Source organism: Dreissena polymorpha, chromosome 4 (assembly GCF_020536995.1).
Source record: "Dreissena polymorpha isolate Duluth1 chromosome 4, UMN_Dpol_1.0, whole genome shotgun sequence".
NCBI lineage: Eukaryota > Metazoa > Mollusca > Bivalvia > Myida > Dreissenidae > Dreissena > Dreissena polymorpha.
The window spans coordinates 40,186,617-40,193,102 of record NC_068358.1 but is presented as its reverse complement, the minus strand read 5'-3'; the positions used below and the strand labels follow the sequence as shown (position 1 = coordinate 40,193,102).

The following is a 6,486-nucleotide window of genomic DNA, read 5'->3' as shown; positions in this document are numbered from 1 at the left end:
CTTTTTCATGTTTCACATGTTTTCAGTTCTATTGTGTGAAGTCATGAAATTTAGTTTATTTGAATCAATTGGGCAGACACGCTGCCATACTGAATGAGATCTCCAAATAACAAAGAGAGATCACCAACTGCCTGATTGATATCATGTGATGTAGATCATGTATTCGCAGCGAGAATTTCCCAAATTTTTTTAGTTCGTCATGATGTTTCCAATCTTTGTGTATTAATAAATCTTTGTAAAAAATAAGCACTGTATATACCGGTAATACAATATTTAGGCTTTACCAAAATTAATGTTAAAAACCCACAACTCTTATTTAAAACAAATCTGATCTGGGGTTAAACAGACCATGCACTTAATTTACAAGTATTTTTTTCATTTAACAATTGTTAAAAATACGGTGTGGAAAATGCAAAAAAAAACATACTATTAATTTGTTATTACTAATTAAAGAGGCCTTTTCACAGATTTGGCATGTTTTGAAGTTTTTCATTAAATGCTTTATATTGATAAATGTAAACATTGGATCTAAAAAGCTCCAGTAAAAAATCAAGAATAAAATTAAAAAAAATAAAAAAGTAAACCTCAGCAGGACTCAAACCACTGACCCCTGGAGTCCTGGAATAAAAAGCCTACAACTTAGACCTCTTGGCCATCCTTCCAGATACAATAACCAATGTATTTTATACTCTATATAAGGAATCCTTGTAGTTTCACAAAATATAGCAACAACAACAGAACTCTCAAACTTATTAATTCGTTTTGCGTTGCAATGCTTCATATTTTTCAGGTTTTTAAATCGTCAAAAGATGCATATAATAGCTATTTAAGAGCATGGTAAATGTTCAATATTACTGTTTCCTCACAAATATCATAACTAAAAGAAAAATTTGCGAATCTGAACAACTTTTTACATTTTTGTCAATTTACCCAAACGTGAAAAGGCCCCTTTAATGTAATGGTCTAAAATTAATGGTCTAAAATAGTAAAGCTATTAAGACATCTAATTAATACACGGGGGATCTAGTTTGTATCTTGTTGAGGCAAGAATTATTTGTTTAGATTTAAATGCTTTTTAGCTCCTATGTTTGGCAAAGTTCATACATTGAATACTTCCAGATATACAAAAACTGGGGGAAAAAGTCCTTTATTGTCTGTAGTCCGTACATTCTTTTCAAATAATTAATCATAAAGCAGGAACAGACGCTCTAGCAGCACTAATTCATTTATTTCATATACAAATAGTATTGAATAATGTAGCAAATGGCAACTTAAAATTACATAAATATTTATGAAAATCTAAATGAGAAGGGGTATACGATAAAGTGCAGTGCGTCTGCATAGAGTTCAGTGTTGATGCAATTATAATTTCCCAATAATTTGCAGATATAACTTATATGGTATGATTTTTTTGTAATTTGTTATTAGCTTAGTATCTTTGATTTAATTGTAGTTCATGTTTATGCTTTATTTTGATTTTATTGTGTTTAAAGTAGGTAAAAACGAAACATGCCAAAAGCGGGTGGGGTATGGAAAAATATATTATTTGTTAAGTTTGGGCAAATAAGAAGTTTGATTACCTTTGTTAAAATACTTTTCTTTGAAAAGAACAATTATTTTAAAACAGATAACTATGCTGTCTTTAAATGTTATTGAATGGATTATTGTTATAACTTCTAGAAACCTTTTTTTTCAGGAACATCACAGTGTCAACAGAAGTCAGAAACTGGAATACTGTATCTCATTCTGCATGAAGCTCAAGAATTCTACACCTGGAATGTTATTTACTCTTGCAATTAATATTATACATCAGCACAGTTACATAACTATCTTCTTTGAAAAAAAAAAAATAAAGATACTTCAGATGTGTGTCTACTTCATACCCTTACATTAAAAAATATCCTACACATTCAGAAATATAATAAAATGGATGGTGGTTTAAGTTGCTACACATCCAATGTTGTCATGTAGTCATTTAACATAACATGTGATGTGTTGACATGACTATTAACACTGCTAAGAAAACATTTACTTCGAATTAAATAAAGTGTCTCTGGTCAAATGTCCATTGGCTAAATATACATATTGGTGAAACTTTCATCAGTATCACAGTCATCCTTAACTGGTTGTTTGTTGGGCTATCCCCATTAACTACCCGTCATGGCAGATTTGTTCAAAACAAGACAAGGATCAATGTTTGAAGAATTGTTATTGCTTTTACAGTCTTGACGCTAACCCCTAGCCCAACAGCCAGGGGCTAGTGAAATGTATTAAATTTGGGCTATTAAAATTTCCTGATTCATATAGTCGGGCTAGTGGGTATTTTAATCTGTTCTATTAATGCATAAAGATTCAGGCTAGTTGTTCAAAAATGCTAAAGTGAAGACTGCTTGTATATCCTGGTTAGTCTGAGACATTCCAACAAGCAATAACTGTGACAGTCCAAATACTTGCTCATTAAAGTGTGTATATAATTTACAGGAGCTTGTGTGTGTGTGTTTGGTACAAGCTCATCTCAAAAACTGATTCACAATTTAGTTTTTAACCTAATAGAAGTAAAACCTGACTGTAAAATGAATACTATCATTATAAAGATTTTGTTGTTGGGATGAAATATTATAAATTGTAATCCCTATGATTAACACAGAAAACATGAACCCAACGCTAATTCCTGTTGATGTAGCAGAGCCAAAAGACCTGGGAGTATAGATGGTTAATGGATGATGTTCCTTATGAAAGTACTAGTAGGTACTAGTTGGTTTGTCTGTTTAATACATCTAATAGTATATTTAATTTGTTTCATTAATAATATGGGGTTAACTTAGTTATCCTGCTCAGTGGTTGAATCTCCAGGAAATGTTAACATAAGCACATACATTGTATTTGATACATGTATGTCGGTGACCTTCGACTGCAATTTGGGTTACAGACAGGGTAGCCTAAGGTGTAATTATTTCTAAGAGATGAACCCGAGTTGAGGCTTAAACTTACCAACCCATGAGCGAGTCAGAGATCAGCACTCTACCGGTTTAGCTGGCCGGGGTAAGCTGTCGGTCAAAAGCTATTCATAGCTTAAGTTATAATGTTTGTATACCATACCGACAATAAATAAATATTTATTTGATTTGATATGATTTGGGGGACTTACTTTTGCTTAATAATGATCTTAAATAATATTAAAGTTGTCAACAATATGATTTTTATGTATTTTAAAAACACAAGTTAGGCTTGAAACAGAACTAATAAAAATATATGGATTATTATACAATTTACAAATCAAACATATTTAACTTAAATTAGGCTTGCAACAGAACTAATAAAAATATATAGATTATTAATTTATTATACAATTTACAAATCAAACATATTTAACAATAAAGTAGTCTTAGGTTTACTGAAATGTGCAAATACCAATTGGTTTTTATTTCTGAAAATTTAGAAAAATTAGCTAATATAAAAAAGGTTTAATTTTTAATAAGTGGGTGTGTTTAAATTAACTTGCACTAAAAAATTATACGAGTCTGGAGTTGTTTTAATTTCTGACAGGTTTCTGCAAACCGTACAGTAAGGTATGATCATGTTATTTTTGTCAGTAGTTAATTACGGCGCCGTTAATTACAATGGTACTGAACTATTATCGAGCAGATGTTCGTTGAACGTTATAATAAAAATAAAGATTGCTTTTATAAGTTACAAATCGGCAATTTATCGCTTTTATTTTATTTATAAAGTCAATATAGCGGATAGGTAAGGTGTGTATACTGTAGAGCGAATACTGGCAGAACCCCCCCGAACCCTTAATCTCACGTTATCTCGGCAGTCTCGTTACGCGTGATTTAACAATGTCAAAATCGTGAATTGCCGTTGTAAAAGCAAATTGTCAATCCATCGTTTTAGGTAAGAAAATCAATTATCATTTAAAATAATATTGGAAATAATCGTTGGATGTGTTTGATAACTATTTTTAATATCTATAATATTGATTTTGATGTGTTGTTAGCCGTACAGTCAGTTTATCTATTCCGGCTCCTGTCCGATTCCGACATATTTCTAGATTGAATGGCTGGTACGGAGAGAGTATGTTTAGAAACTTAATTTTGTCTGTTGTTTCATGTAAAGTAATTATTTCTTTGTCTACTGAATGGATGTTTACAAAATGTATGAACTCTTGGTCTGCCAGCGCTTGGATTTCCAAAACGAGGCTTCAGATCGGTTGAATTTCCGGCGCGTTTTTTCGGACGTCTGAAAAGTCGGTGGACAACATTAATCTGTTCAATGACCGAGGTTACCAAAAGGTTCGTGTTATTTTCTTGAATTATATATATTTTACTCGTTACAGTCATCAATATGCATTTCCACCTTCATTTAAGAAAGATAAACACCATTATATAAAGGCCAGTCAGTGTATCTATTCCGTACCACCTGGATGCATAACTCGGGGGCCGTATAAACATTACCGTAACTTCGACAAACATTTTTGGTGCATGTTTTGCGGATTTGGTCTGTTGTTTAATGCTATAGTTCGTCATTAAACTTGGTTGACATGCAAAGTATGCCTTGAAATAAAATGTTTGCAATATTTTCTCCCATTTGTAAATGTGTAATGAAAATAAATAAACTTTCAGTGGTCAGACAAACTGTCTTAACTGTCAGAATTACACCACAGGAGCTTGAAATTCTTTCACTACATAAAGTCTATGCATAAATTATTTAAAAAAAATACCCCACCCACCCCTCTTCTCTATATATAAAAAGACAGCTTGTCTTTTTATATATAGAGAAGAGGGGTGGGTGGGGTATTTTTTTAATAATTTATGCATAGACTTTATGTAGTGATAGAATTTCAAGCTCATGTGATTACACACACACACACACACATATACATGTATGAACACTATTATAAACAAAAGCTATGATGAATTCTTTCAAATAATTGGTCTCATTATTCACAGTGTGTCACAATGTGTTCACTATATTATACTATAATATAGTGAACACATTGTGACACACTGTGAAAATTATAAACTGCTCATTAATGAGCCTGCAGCAGGGATATAGTCTATATCCCTGCTGCAGGCTCATTAATGAGCAGTTTATAATTTTAATGTATTGTGTTTTATAATTTTGAAATGAAAACATAAAACTTGTTTAAGACTAATAAAAAAAACATAATATTTAAAAGTGATTTTTGTTGTAATTATTGGCATTTTATTTTACATGTGTAGCAAGTTTATGTAAATCTTTACCTATGTATTTTTTTCAAACAATATATATATACAATTAACATTTTTGTACCAAAAATGTGTTATAAGATAAAAGTTTCTCAATAAAAATAACTAAAAATATATAATAACTCAAGTTTAAACATATGTGTGTCATAATTTCAAAAATAAGTGGGTGGCTGAAGCTAAAGTAACTGATAAAACAATCATAAGAAGGATAAACTGAAGTATGATTTTTCAATGGTTTATGTGCTAAATTTGAGATGTCTTTTCTAGCAGTTATATAAAGTGTTCCTGACCAAAATCAATGTTATATTACTTTCAAATCATTTATGTATTGGTATACAACAAGAAAGTGGTAGAATATTTAAACATAAGAATTTTTGACGAAAACTTGTCTGCTGAAATTTACCGAGATGTTCCGGAAATGACCGATCGTCGGTTTCCGAAAATAATACATGTCGTGGTTTCTGAAAAACGAAATGGATGTACCCAAAGATTTTGGTGTTATTGACTATTACTGGTTGATAAATGTATGATTTTGCTTCTCATTTGAAAAAGTGCTGCTTTCAAGGCTGATAAACTTGAAATATGAAAGCTATTCGGTCATTTGGCCTTTGTTTGTCAATACATCTGTACGATCGGTAATTTCCGTAACCACTCGTAAAATTGTAGCAGACACAAGTTTTAATCACAATACTTATGTTTTCCACTTATTTTCGACCACTTTCTTGTTCAATAATAATACATAAATGATTTCAAAGCAATATTTTACTGATTTCAGCAAGTAACACCGTCTATAACCGCGAAAAAAAACATTCCGAACTTTTTGGTTTACGATTTTTATTTTCTAAATAGCTGCATAGAGCATGGCATTGAATGTTATGCACGATAAATGTCTCTACTTTCTTGATTGGATGATTTCAGACTGTTTAATCCAATCAGAAAAGAGCTTTAAAACGTAATTTAGACCCATGTTAAGCGAGATAATAAAGAACCACTATTTGGTTACTGCCGATTTGTGACATCACAAGTTGCCTCCCTTGTTGGTTCATGCTACTTTTGCCAGTTTGGAAAACCATGTGTTTTTGCAACCGTGGGTTTCACTGCTTGGGTCGTCAAGAGTACGTTTGTCGGTGGAGATCCATCAGTAACAACTAGTTTTAGGCAAATTTGAGCCAGTTTGGCATAATAAATTTGTCTGAGACGTTTTTTTCTTGAAAATAACGATTGTTGCTGTGACGTCACGTGTTTATGCGTATCT

The 6,486-nt window shown here is 31.6% G+C and overlaps 1 long non-coding RNA gene across 1 annotated transcript; it reads left to right on the top strand.

Annotated features, from left to right (window-relative positions):
- Positions 1-1,326: 1,326 nt before the first annotated feature.
- Positions 1,327-1,863, top strand: LOC127877673 (uncharacterized). The gene is made up of 2 exons (XR_008048522.1): positions 1,327-1,400; positions 1,697-1,863. It is a non-coding gene; the product is annotated as an uncharacterized LOC127877673 (long non-coding RNA).
- Positions 1,864-6,486: the final 4,623 nt, after the last annotated feature.